At 31.5% G+C, this 13,356-nt stretch overlaps 1 protein-coding gene across 1 annotated transcript in view; it reads left to right on the forward strand.

The window, feature by feature from the left end:
• Positions 1–639: 639 nt before the first annotated feature.
• LOC119833995 (alkaline phosphatase-like) overlaps positions 640–13,356 on the forward strand; it is a 73,212-nt gene continuing 60,495 nt past the window's right edge. Inside the window, exon 1 of the mRNA XM_038358264.1 lies at positions 640–910. The gene's annotated coding sequence lies outside the window, so the exon portion shown is untranslated. The remainder of the gene's footprint in view (positions 911–13,356) is intronic.

Raw genomic sequence — 13,356 nt, forward strand, 5'->3', positions numbered from 1 at the left:
CTGGGCTTGCTCTGAAGCAAATGCGATTCAGAATATTTGATGTTGCCGTTTTATTTCAACCCTTTGAGCTTTAAAGTAAATAAATAGGTATTTTATTTACATATTACCCTGTTTTACTCTTCACCTTTGTGGGTTTTTGTGTATTATTGCCATGTGGAGCATTCAACTTTATAATCCGTAAGTTTAAAGTCATAAGAAGAAATTGATTGTCATTTCAAATTCGGACCTTTATCCATGTCAATATATAATAGTAAGAAAAACATAAGCATCCTTAATTGCAATGGGATTGGATCAATTTAAACAACATGCAACGTAAAAACATATATTTTAATTACGGTGAATATTTCAAGCTATTAAACCCTATCTCCATAAAATCAGTAGTGCCTTATCAACCTCAATATTATCGCGAATATAAATCTAACAAACAGAATTATATTTCATAAACAAGGTTAATATTGATGAATTCGATGCTCCATTTAAGAATATAGTATTAAAAAATACGTTCGAACGTATCGAAATAAAAATTCAACCGGTCGAAAACTTATTTGCTTACGGAGAAAAATCTTATCTTTTAAGGGCCCTGATTTGTAGCGCATGCGTTGTAAATTCTCATCTCCTTCAAACCAGTGTGTACGGATTCTCGGTACCCGGCGGACTTGATCAGGCATGACCTCTAAAACTCCGCACATTTACGTAAATATCTCGTATCGTTTATGTGAATATTAATTCGATAAAATGTATTGAACTAAGAAAATGTACCAACCTCATGTTCATAGAACTGTATAATGTTTTTCGTAAATTACAGTTTGTGTATAGTGATTATAAATTTATAATCGTGCAAGTTGACAATACAATAGTTGGAAGTTTCAAAGTATTAAATAAGTTAGTTACAATGGATAGCGAAATTTTGGTGAGTTTACGTTTAATAAAGTGGATTTAAATTTTAGTAAAATTTGTGCTTTAATTAATTGATGTGGTAACGTAACAATAGCTATAAGAAAGAAGTTCAAAAAATACTTGCGCGAAATTTGAACTCATTTTGCATTATGCATTTGATGATTTGCATTTGATGATAATAAGCACTTTGGGTTTTAAATTTTGATTCTTTGATAAATGATGCTTATTTTAATTCACGACTAATATTAATTATACCGTTCTAAATTAAGTACCCCCCATACTTAGCATTTTATAATAATATCTAGCTTATAACCTGCAAATATATTTATGAAATACAGAATTATGAAAATCCTAAAGCACTTTATAGTAATATTAGATAGTTAATTTATAGACAATTTTTTATAAAGCATTTCTTACAGATTTTTGAAACTGTTTTGATTGTGTATATAGAGGAAACGGCCATATAGCATTTAAATCGTCTAAGAGCACTCTGGAAACCAATTCTGGGTCAATTAATACTCCAGGTTCAAGCAACAGCCATATTTGAAGGAGCATTTTAGTATTGAATTTCAGAATTTTTACGCTTCAATATTTCTTTTTTCAGTTGAGTATCAAAAAAATAAATCAAGGCGTTTTTATTTGCTTTACAGATTAAAAAACAAAAAAGAGAATTGGATAACAATTCAGTAAAGTTGCTATTCAGATAGGAAAAGGTTGGTAAAATACCAACTTTAAAATGAAGTAATACATTGAATCCTAATCATTTCAAACTATTTATTTTAGACCAAAAGTATGTATGTTATCTAGGATTTGTGAAAGTTTCGTAGCTAGCTGCTACGGAAATAGAATATGCGATTTATTGTCGAAGGCAATTTTGCTTTCATTCCATTTTTAAAAGAATTTTCTAAATCAATGTCGTTCAATTATGATCACATATTTTTTATAACAATAATTCCTACATAACTAGCCTAACTCAATTTCTTTCTCAAAAAGTAAGCCTTTAGCTTGCATATTGTGCATTCTGATTTATATATATTTCTGAGGAAGCATTATATATCCTCAGAAAATCTGTAAGTACTTACATACGAATCTATCTTTAAGCAATCTACACACGGATCTTAATGTATTCTATATTACAATCTATTACGCAGTTAAGGTGTGAAAGCATAAATGAGAATGCCTAATAAATAATTAGGCATTAAACCTTGCAAGAAATATTTAAAAAGCTCTCATTTTTCATCTTCTCATCTATAGCTCTTAGCCGAGTATATAGAAGGCTTAGTATAAATATTTTATAACTACTTGTTCGCTAAGCCTTAAGCGAAAACAGTAATAAAGGCGAAGTTTGGTCATAAACATAAAACGACTTGGACCTCCCTCAGTTCATAGAAGTACATAAAAAAATGTTAAGATATTTAAAAGATGGTAGACATTAATTCATCTGTTGCTACTCTAATATTATGTTGATAATTCTATATTTGAATGGTTTATTTTACTCGATCGAGTCGGTTATGACAAGGAAAAAATCATTAAAACATTTGATAAATAATGGTATCTGGAAAACAGCTTCAAAATGAAACTAAATAATTGAATACCTCAGACTGTCTATGTATGTAAAAACTAGCTGTGCTCCGCGCTTTCACCCACGTCATACAAGATGTTATATAGCCAATAGTAATCTTCCATTAATGAACTATCTAACACTGAAATAATTTTCTAATTGGACCAGCAGTTCCTGTCATAATTTAACTGAATAAAAAAACCTTTATTATGTCTATAGAGTGGATGAATTGGTTAAAATTGTCAATTTAATTTATATCAACTCTATATTATGTTCCTTATCAAAAAGCACAAGGAACTGTTTTCCTTTTTTGTAGATAAACATTACTGATAACTGCTAATAAAACATAGTCCATCAGTGGCTGTCCGTTCTGTTAGATTTCTTTACTGCGATAGTTAGTTATACGACCATGCCGCAGTTAACAAAATATACGACTTAAGTAATTTACCCAATCACTTCCATTAACCTAATTAATGTCACGAGAACAAATAGACAGTTATCCAGTAATGTGATTATTCTATTTTGTAAGTATATTGTGTTCCGGTGGAATCCAGCTTATGCAATAGATCGCAATTTTCGTTGCAAACCAAGTTTTAAACCGAAATTTTTAGAAAGGACGCGTTATTTTAAGCTTTTTTCTTTATATTCTAGTTACACCTTATATTGGTTTTGGTATACCACCTGCGGCTTCACTCGCGTGGTACCCGGCCAAAATGTAGACCATGTTTTAATCTAGGTTTTTGCGTGAAAGAGAGACTAACATCCATACATTAAACTTTCGCGTTTAAAATATTAGCAGGATATATTTTGTATTAGGAACATTTTCAGTTCGATTCCTTTATGAGATTCCTTGTATAATTCAGATTGATTGTGTCAGGAAGCTAGCCAGCTAAGCATTGTACACCATTACGCTACGTATCCCTACAGTATTTGTACAATCCTTGTCTGTATCACATTAATATACAAAATATTACTACCATTATTTTTATATATAAATTTAATCGATACCAACACCACTCAGCATATACATCGAAAATTTTACATAATGATTCAATACAAATAAGTGAAAGTTTAATGTTTTTCGTGCGATATATTCGAGTGTTGTTATTTGGATTACAAATGTGGGTTTGCTTTTAGCCCTACTTAATCTGGATCTGTGGATTCGCTTTGAACGAGTGACGGGATTAAAATTCAGATCACGTGCGATGTGTGAGCACGATAAACAAGAAAATGGTTATTTATCACAATTCCCATTTTGACATGGAAATACACTGTCATGGGAGCAAGAATATCATCGTAACGATTCCCATTCCAAAGTAAAGAAGTAGTGGTGGCTCAGTGGTGAGAACCTCGGACTTCAAAATCGATAAGTCGGGGTTCGAGACCGGGCGAGCGTGCGGGAAATAAATTGATTTTTCAATTTATCTGCGCATGTAGATAACATCACCACTGTTTAAAACGGTGAAGGAAAACATCGTGAGGAAACCGGCATGTCCGAGAATCAAAGTTCGACGACATGTGACATCTGCCAACCCGCACCTGGCCAGCGTGGTGGATTATGGCCTGAGGCCTGTGTCCCAGCAGTGGGAACATATAAGGGCTGATGAGGATGATTCCCATTCCGTTTTATATCAGATTTCATAGACATTACAAATGTTGCATTTTTACTCAAAGTGGAATTGCTTTATGTATTACTGACTTGTTGCTTGAAACCCGTGATCCGAGATTAAAAGCAAAAAGGAATTTTTAACCGATACAGCAGTATCTTCTTGTGTTAGATTTTAGGCGAGGATTTCATTTCAATTGAAAAGAGGAAACTACTAGAAAACAAAACGAATGTTAAACGCGATTTGTTGATAATATTATTTATGGAATATACATTTCGAATATTTAATAGCGCGTGAGGTCACGAGGGGGCTATGAATATGAGTAAATCACGTTTAAAATCTGTTTAAGAGTTTAAGAGTTTATTTCTTAATCGATAGAGCAGTTTTTGGGTTTATTCGTGACGCCAGATCATGTCTCTTTATTACAGATAAAATATTGACATAGAAATGTATAAACCAGGTTACGTTTACTGATATCAACGTTCAAAGAGACGCGAGGCTTGCATTATTCATTTGATATATATATATATATATATATATATATATATATATATATATATATATATATATATATATATATATATATATATATATATATATAATCAAATACAATTTTATTATGACTTATTTTGTTCGTATCTATTTGGTATTATTGTTACAATTCTTTAATACGTAGTTAACAATGTGACATAGAAATCTACTTTTTTATTTTTAAATTGGTTCTAAATATGAAAATAGAAAAAGTGAAACAAGTAAAATATCGTTTCTACAAACAATTCTGAAGGGTTACCGTCACGTGTAAATACTTATTTCAGTATGAAAAAAGACAGCTATATAGTGCCATCACTTTCTTACAAAAGATTAGTACCTACTGAAGACGCCACGGTACGGCCTTCAGAATAGTTTGTAAACGTATTTTATACAATTGTTTTTATTGCAAGGTTTTAAAATAAAATGCAAGCTCTATTGGGTTTGTCAAATATGTTTGTAATAAAATGGCTTATATATAGAACCGAATTGCTTTGTCAGCGTTGCATAGAATAGGTATGTAGCCAAATTCCATTTTTAAAACTCTCCACCCGTTTAGTATTGGTTCAATTGGAAGGTATGAGTTGAATGTTTGTATACCTATTGATAGATACAATGAAATATTTGTTTGTATCCGAAAAAAATTTAGCCTTCCATATAATATTCCTACGAAAAAGAGGACTAATCATTGAAGGAAAGAATTCAAGGAATCTTGTCCAAAAGCAAAAGATTTTATCTTGGAAAATTAATATAGCAACTAGTACCATGTTGGGTATTTTGAAAGATGACAAAAACCTAAAACTTATAACAGAACAATGTCTTAGGTGATAGGTACGTAAAGGGAGATTTCAGAGAGTCAGCACCGGGTCATAAAACTTGTTCCATCCAAACTGGTAAGAAGTTAATGTTACGGATATCTTAATCGAACGGATTTGATTTAGGGTCAGTTTCAGATTCCATGACTGGTAGCTAAATTTTCCCATGTAGAAAACGCGCGTTTCTATTGATAAATAACCATAACATTTAAAGGCAATAGAATAAAAAATAACAAATAAACATTTCTTATGTAGCACCAACTATAGCAAGACTAAAATAAAAAGAAGTGTGGCTTCCGCTTGGATGTGGAAAAAATTAAATGCTCACACATAATAAAAGTCTACCCAAATGGTCGGGACGGGTAGGACGTAATAAATTTTATTTCACAGCACCACAACAATATGCCATTACATCGAATAATTGATATCATTTCCACGTAGATACTAACATAATTTTATTATAATATTAAAAGCAATGATGATCACTCATTGTTTATAAAACATATTAGTTCCAACAAACCTCAAATCAATAAGTGGCTCAAAATTAACCACGAAACCGCAAATTGCAATAAATGGACTATGAAAGTAAGCCACAGCTAAGAGAGATTAATTGATATCTACTTTAAACAAGTGATGTCATAAACAATAAAATAGTTAATTTTAGTACTTACGCATTATGCTCTAGTTTTGGAGGCCTTGTTCGTAGTCTAAACCGATATAATTTATAAAAACGTAGTAAGACAGACATATTCTATCTCCTATTCAATTTAGGTAAAGACCTATATCCTTTTCCTTACCCCTCCCTGTCCTTTCCTTTATTCCTCTCCTCAATCATTTCCAATTCGAGGTCGGCAATCCTTTTGTGGAGGTGTTAGGTCTGCTATCGACGGTAGCGCTTACTATCAGGCGACCAACCAGCTCCATTGCCGACGATGATATAAAAAAAGAAAAAAAATGATCCCTGTGATGAAAATACAATAGGCATTCAACTGAAATAGAAAGTGTATAAATTTTTCTTCGAAGATAAAAATATCCTCTCATATTTAGGGCAATGACATGGAAAATTACACATGCCAATGTACAGCTTATACAGAGGTCACTGATAAGTTCAACGTCAAAAATGGGATTACTTCAGTAGATATCTTATTCGGAATCAAGTATAGGTAGGCGAATGTCGCTTTTACAAAAATATATATTTACTCAATTATATCGCACAGAAAATATTGTACGCGTCATGTGCAAGAAAACGGATAAAATGTTATTTCTATTTCAAGTTCTTTTAACGCTTCTTGAGTTTCTATGTGTTTTAGTCTTGAAAATTGGCAAAATTTTCAAATATTTATTCCATGGGCCATTCATAGAGCCTTGAATATTCAGAGGTTAATTTAGTTGTCATGTGTACTACCTATTGTAATATAAGCATTAGAAGCTATAATGGAAAACAGATAAATAAGCAAACGAGACGGTCCAAGAAGAATTGCTGAAACATAAAATGAGCATGCACCAGGAACATTTATCAATGTCAGACGTAACTGTAATCGTATTAGCATAATTGAATACAGATTTAGCGAGATGAATTGTAAACATTGTTTGCTTATTAGAGCATGTAAATGCTATATTATCGAAATTCAGAATAATTTTAACAACATTCGCGTGTAGGCATTTAACGGTCTAATTGCTTTACAAATAATATCGCATGTATTATATTGGTGAATGTTATTCTAAATGTGTTGTGAATACCAATGTTATTTACGGAATCGATATTAATTTAATGAGTATAATACTCGTATATACAGTGTAAATATGTGTATATATTTCTAAAATGTAAAAAAAATTAAAGATTTTATTTATTTTTAATGTTGCGTTTCTTTGGCACTCCCAATGCCATAGGGAGCCACTGAAAATCGGCGCTACAACCTAAAGGGGTTCCTATATGCACATACATGTTTTCTCTTACATATATTTTGTATCCTATGTTGTTTTATTGAAAGAATTTTTATTTTATCGTCTGTTTTTAATGTATGCTTTGTTTGGAAATTGTAGGTGAAATAAACATTTTCTCTCATTCTTTCAATATTAACAGTTATTTATTTGAGTATCGTTTGTTTTATTTCCAAGTTTTGCAGATTCATTTGTCTTCGTAATTCGAATAATGAATTAACCAATTATTTTTAAACTCTGTTAGCCTTCCTCAAATAAATATATAAATTTTATTGATTAATTGAAATAAAGAGTGAATTCAATTAATTTGAATTATTTAATCTATGTTTAACTAGAGAACCGCATCGGCTTCGCACAAGTGCAATGATACATGATAAATACGTATATATCTTCCTCTCGAATCACCCTATCTAATAAAAAGCCATTAAATACTGTTGCGTAATTTTGAAGATCGAAGCATACAATCACAAAGACGGTGAAAAGTGACTTTCTTTTGTACAATGTAGTGATATTTATTTTATTTATTTATTATACTTTATTGCTCTGGAAAATTTACAGATTGAGACTTATTCTAGGTGACATTATTACAAATGGCGGTCTTATCGCTAAATAGTAATAATATTAATTTATTGTCGTAAAAAAGCGAGAAGAGTAGACATGAAATTTATATATCCTATGGAAAGTTGTGTTAGTAACACATTATAACTTAAAATCGGCTTATGATAACAATAAAAACAGCAGTAGTAGTAGGACCTAATAATAAGAGCTAATTTAGAAAAGTTTCAAAGGATCCAAACAACAAACTATTATTTATAAAAACGGTGTCAACACATTTTTTTCTATTTCTATATACAATTAAGGTCTGAATTAGTTTAACGGTAAAACTCACTGTTTCGGTGAAAATCATGAACATCCTTTTCATCTAGAGACATTTGTCAAGTATCGGAATGACGCGGTTTTGAAATTTTATTTTTAATTATATCATGAACGACGGGAGTTTTTGTACCTTTGAATGTCTATTGACCAGACATCAATGCAATAAAGCAGTAGGTATAATTAAAAAGAGTGCTTTGAACTCAATATGTTTTGAAAAGTTTCAAGTATCCAGAGGTAAATAGAAAAAAAAAATTATTAAAAGCGTCTATATGGAAAATAGTCTAAAACAAAATTTTATGAAGGTATTAAACAGACTTTGACAATAGGCTTATTTTTAGCACGTGTCCTCAATTCATCGTACCTCATTGGTAATCGAAACGATTTTTTTCAATAAATTATTCATGAATTCTTTATTAAGATCAGAATTCTCTACTTTACGGATTACTTCCTTTTGCACGCGGCTTCGCTCCCTTTATAATCTGGATAATACGGTTCCCCTCTCTTGATTTAGATCACATAAGAGAACTTAACTTGTTTTAATTAAATTAGTTCATTCGTAGATAGTCATACGTCCCATCTCCAATTCTAGGGGTTGGGGGAGAATTAAAAAAACAAGTAATAAGCAGGTATTTCTTTAAGAGGCAGGGGGTAGAACTCAAAACAAAAAAATCACGATTCTTTTGTTGTTATCACAATTTATAGTCTGCGTACCAACCTCTACGTTGAAAAATGCGAAATGGTGCATACAAACTTCCACCCCTCATTTTAGAGAAGTTGGTGGTTAGGAAAGAGACAAAAAGTGTCCTATGCCATCCTCCATCCCTTTTGTCTTCACTTAATAAACCACGTCAATTCGTCGCTATCTTTTGCCGTGAAAGAAAGAAGATTACATGAGAAATTTATTTGCGATGCTTTTAATTTACTTGAGAATGTTGTGTGCGAATAGACATATCACATGTGAGCTGTGTTAAGAATGTGTTTTGAAAAAATATTAGAAAATGCTCTTAAAGAAAACTTACAGCTAATTAACACTAGCTTTTGCCTGCGGCTTCGAAAGCGTTAAATTTGGAGTAGTTTAAATCTTATCCATATAAACCATCAAAATCTATTTTTTATAAAACATGAATGGTAGAGAAATAAATTTACCCCTCACATATCGAACTCCAAAATTTATGTTGACTTGTCGACAAGATCAAGCCTCTTTTCATGAAGTGAAATCCAAAAAAGCAAAATAAACATCCTAAAAAAATGTGAGAAACAAGTAATTTGCCCCTGCTTCATCCTTGGTACATATATAGCATATAGACCAAGAATCACGTACAAATCCAACGGTGAAATAATTTTTGAAAGCAGGCTAGCAGTTCCTGAGATTAACGCGTTCAATCAAACAGAACTCTTCAAATGTATATTATTAGTATATATGACATGTGCCAAATGTGCTTCATACAACTCTTGTTTCATTCTGAGAAATCAATATTTTATCCTATGCCACCCTTCAAGAATTTCAAAGGTAAAGTTTTCAAAGTTAACAATTGTCGCTCATATATGATTGCATATTAAACTGCCAAGAGAAGTTTGCTTTAGTCTCCCGTATGTATTCACAGTTTTGAAGCGGTAGTCGATTATAGTATGGAAATTCAGGTCGAATTAATTGAAAACCGATCATTAGAACTATGCAGTAAACTATCAAAATTGTATTTTCGTTTAGACAGCGTGAAGCGATGAAGTTGTACGTACATAATATAATATGGTTCTTACATCCGCTTTTGATGAAGTTAAATTGTTGTATTTTGAAGTTAAACTGTATCAATATTAATTAGTTATTATTTATTTCAATCAACATCGTGGTTAGCTCCTCTTTCTTTGGGAATTTAATAAACGGATTGTAATATGGATTAAATTAAACTTCAAATAAATAAATAAAAAATCGTAACATAAATGTTATGAGATTTTCGTTCACTTAAGAAAACTTTAAATTTTGCTATAGCTTTTAAATAGTGAACACAATTTTAAGGGATAATGGATAAGGAAAGAATGGACGACGGGATTAAGGAAAGGACTGGGAAGGGTGAGGAAAAAGATATGGGTCTCCGGCTCCCAGATCGCCGAACCAAACCCAGTTGTATGCTACTTCTTCACGCCAATCTTCTGCGGCTGTCAATTGTTTAGGACTTCCCTTGTCTGTGTTTCGGCTCCGACAATTAAAATTTTAATATAATATGTGCGTCCCTACCGGTAATCGTACCCAGAACCCCATGGTTCTACGCTCACGCGTTAATCACTGTACCAAGGAGTCGGAATGAAAATACTATAATGTACTAAAATTGGCGGTGTTTTGCGGTTGTCGTCCCAACCTAGTATTTTGTTGTTGATGTAATGCTGATTTAAGCTGACCGTTTTATGATGTAAATGAGCCACCAATGTTATTTAAATTGAATGGAAATTGTCAATTTTTATGGATGAATAGATATGTTTTACGGCATCTTAAAATTATTGAAGCATTTAATTATTTATTCGAATTAGTGTACCATACAGGTTACTAAAATAATTTTGAAAAGATAACAACCATCAACTGCCATTTTAAAAAAAGAATGAAATATCATAGCAATAGTTCAGGGTATAAATGATATCATTTTGTTAAAAATTTCGAAAGGAGCATGTTGTAATTGAGAATCATAAAATGAAGATCAACAGGTGTACAAGTGAAAGTTATAAAACGAAACCTTAAACGATTTGTGATGTTCTTAAAAGTTTAATGTGCTCAAATAATTTTACCTCGAGAGCATTTAGTAGCGAATATTGTAAAAAGTGCCCGAACGTCGGCATTTTAAAATGCACGAGATTCAGTGAAGCGTGAAAATACAGAACATTTTTCATGAAAACCCGCAAAATTGTAACGCTGCGCTTGTGTTAGTGACCACCGTGTCATTCCTGTCGACATTTCTGGAAGCTACCTTTGTATCGTGGATAATATGAGCTGTAGAAACCAACGAAATATGGATATAATCATGAAATGCTGGGTTTCCATAACGTCTTAAAGCAGTACTAATTGCAGAGTGGAAAAATTGGGGATCTATATAGATCGTTTAACTTCATCAATTTCCCATACTGCAATTATTGATTAGCAGATAATGATCACAATTGGAAATATAACCATCACGGTACAAGTTCTTGTTATTAACTACGGCCAGTTCCTTTTTGATTTTTAATAACACTAACCTAAAACAACCTTGGAAACCTTGTCACACTATCGCCCTATGCCTCTGTAATTTTATAGCATTTTTCCTATTTTATCAAAAACAAAATATGTAATTTTAGTGTTTCAGTCGAACGTAATTATTACAATAATTTTGCTAAACATGACTTTATTAAACGATATAATAAAAATATCATGGACTTTTCTCATTTTTAATAAAATTTAAATAAAACCTCACGCGGAAAATTAACTATTCTATGCATAGCTTATTGAAAAAAGGAGTTTTAAGTGTAAAATGTACTTCATATTCTTACAAATTACGGTTTCTTCATCAAGGAATTATGAAAGTTCTTGTGTCTTATTTTTCAGCGTGAATTTTAAAAGTCGAGCAGCTGCACCTTTAAATTTTTAAGAGTAACGGTGTTACAAATGAAGTCATCAGTCTAGTACCAAACCAATTTATTTATTTTGTGCTGGTAGTCTAGTAATCTCAGGTGATAAATGCGAAAGTAACTCTGCCTGTCTATCTATCACACCTCAGTCGTGACGTTTTTTCAGGATGAAAATTGTCCTATGTCCTTCCCGGATCACAAGCTATCTTTGTACCACATTTCTCTCAAACCGGTTCAGCAGTTTAGGCGTGAAGAAAAGACAATATCATGTTGTAACTGAGACTAGGCTATTTAAATTATATTATTTTAGACGTTTCCGATGTAATGTCAAAAATATATTAAAGTATCAAAAATACTCTCAGTCCTATACATATATTAATTGTTAAATTACAAAAGAACAGTATTGTATTATTTGTGATTAAAAGTTTTGTTTAAACTACGTCTCAAAATTTTTAATTAGGAGAATGAAAAATAAATTATAACCACAAACCTTAAGGCTGCCTAATAATTGCCTTATATTATAGCAGGCAACTCAGAAGGTGGTCCATAATTTCGCATGCTAAGCCGTCACCAACGTTTAAATTTGAATTACTTTAAATATAATGTTTTCATACTAACCAAAATAAAAATTAAGTATGCAGTATAAAAATTTACAGCACCATTATTTTTTATCCAATACAATATTTTGTTCCCACACCCACTAACATACACGAAACGCCTTTCAAATTTTACTAAGCTGTCGTTTATCCTGAATGGGTTTCACATTTCGAAAGGATTACTCGGTACGAGTTTTATGTACCTGCTCCTGAAATAACTTTCCAAATAAAATGCTTTCCGCGAATTCATCAAACGTTTGCTACGCCGTGTTTTTACGCGTGCTACAATTTGTAACATTTTACGATTTTAAAACGGTTTTAATGCATAGATTATAAAATTGTATTTATAAATAAGATATATTGTAAATAAGATTTATAAAAATGGTAGAATTGTTACGAGTTATATGTGCAATTATTATTGTCTTTGTGTCTTGATTATCTCGCTTCTAAGGACGAATTTTAAATTTTGATTTTTAACGCTGACATTAAAACTTTATGTTGATGTTATAGCATTATATTTATTTAAAGGGATAGATCAAATGAAGCTTAATACTAAAAATTACAACGTAAATTCATTTGATTAAAGATATTTTTTAAAATAAAAGCAATTCTGTGATCACACATAAAGCCGGGGTTGACATTTTTTATGTAAAAATATCCTTTTGCAAATCACGCCAAACCTACAAAAGATTTCAATTAAGCTGCCCTTTCTTTTGCTTTCCGAGAGCAATTAACGACGATGTATCCCAGGGGATATTTGATATAGTTACAGATTGTGTTAGCAGAATCTTTGTGTAAATATTTATTCTCTGCTTATTGTCTAAGGATTTCATATTAGTTTCAAGTTTTGCTTTTCAGTGAAGAAACGGTTTCGTAACCGTCATAAAGGTCATCCTTTATTACAGATTCCATTCTTTTGGGCTCATTGCAATCGATTGTTTTATTAG

Source organism: Zerene cesonia, chromosome 18 (assembly GCF_012273895.1).
Source record: "Zerene cesonia ecotype Mississippi chromosome 18, Zerene_cesonia_1.1, whole genome shotgun sequence".
Lineage (NCBI taxonomy): Eukaryota > Metazoa > Arthropoda > Insecta > Lepidoptera > Pieridae > Zerene > Zerene cesonia.